General features: G+C 50.1%; 1 pseudogene; it reads right to left on the reverse strand.

The window, feature by feature from the left end:
- Window positions 1–430: 430 nt before the first annotated feature.
- Window positions 431–915, reverse strand: LOC140409402 (protein ZNRD2 pseudogene; annotated as a pseudogene).
- Window positions 916–1,472: the final 557 nt, after the last annotated feature.

The raw sequence follows: 1,472 nt of genomic DNA on the forward strand, positions 1-1,472 counted from the left end.
CCATCGGGCAGGAGATACAAAAGTCTGAGAACACGCACAAACAGATTCAAAAACAGCTTCTTCCCCACTGTCACCAGACTCCTAAAAGACCCTTTTATGGACTGACCTGATTAACACTACACCCCTGTATGCTTCATCCGATGCCGGTGTTATGTAGTTACATTGTGTACCTTGTGTTGCCCTATTATGTATTTTTTTTAACTTTTCATGTACTTAATGATCTGTTGTGCTGCACGCAGAAAAATACTTTTCACTGTACCTCGGTACACGTGACAATAAACAAAATCCAATCCAACTGTGCCTCCTGCAAACCTGGTATGGAACTGCACTATCGGATTCAGGGCAGGTCCACTGCGATTGAAGCAGAACCACTACCAGAGACAACCCCCAACCCTCAACCTCCACCTCCCACCGTGTGCAACTATGCCAGTCACTTCAGGCTATGCAGGGAGTCAACGCAGTTCCTGATCAAGATGCAGAGCTGCGAGCTGCATTGCACAGATGAGGCCCTCTCCAACTCGTCGCTGGCCCAGGCCGAGGTCTGCAAGATGGCCCGCTCGGCCTCACTGTGGGCAGGGTCTGGGGGGGGTGGGGGGGCTACATCATGCTTTGCACGGCAAGGGGCTGACTCAGGGAGCTTGGGAAAAGGGGCGGGCAGAGCCCTGGTGTTGGCAGAAAGATCTGAAGTGGAGGGGGATGGGAGAAGCTCCTTGTGGCCATTGAAAATGTGCTGTTGCTCACCCACTTGAGACAGGGCCGCTTGTGGTTTCAAAGCTGGATTGTCCTTGTCCGTGTCAGAATCCAACTCCTGACAGGTGATGCAGTAGTTTTCTGTTTTATGCCCTGAAGAAGGACTGTTCCACATTCCTGACAACAGTCTTCCTGTATCGTGCATCCTTTCAGAATGTAATTCCCCCATCAGTTTAGGATTTTCCTGTCAGATGGGGGGACGGAGGGGTGAGGGTTCCATATTAACACCTCATCCCCTCTATGCAGAGCCATACTGCTGCTGCAGCCAGAAGTCGCAGCCGACATTCTTAAAAGCCAGTCGTGATGGCCATTGGGCGCTTCGCCATGATCAGGACCACCATGACCGATCACTCCTGGACTCTCCCACCTCCCGCCCGTGACCCGCCTGCTTTAAAACATGTGAAATCAAAAAGCGCTGGAAATAGTATTTTACTTTCACAGCTTTAATATATTTTTCTGAACCTGCAGTACAGTTACAATCTCGGGGTTTTGGCTTTTCATTATTTTTAATTAATCTTTAGTGGGACATGGGTGTCGCTGGCAAGGCCAGTATTCCTTGCCCACCCTGAGTTGCCCTTGGACTGAACGGCTTGCTAGGCCATTTAAGAGGGTAATTAAGAGTCAACCACATTGCTGTGGGCCTGTAGTCACATGTAGGCCAGACAGGGTAAGAACGGCAGATTTCCTTCCCTGAAAGACTTTCGTGAAGATTTTTCCCCCCA

This window comes from Scyliorhinus torazame, chromosome 3 (assembly GCF_047496885.1).
Source record: "Scyliorhinus torazame isolate Kashiwa2021f chromosome 3, sScyTor2.1, whole genome shotgun sequence".
In the NCBI taxonomy this organism is placed as follows: Eukaryota; Metazoa; Chordata; class Chondrichthyes; order Carcharhiniformes; family Scyliorhinidae; genus Scyliorhinus; species Scyliorhinus torazame.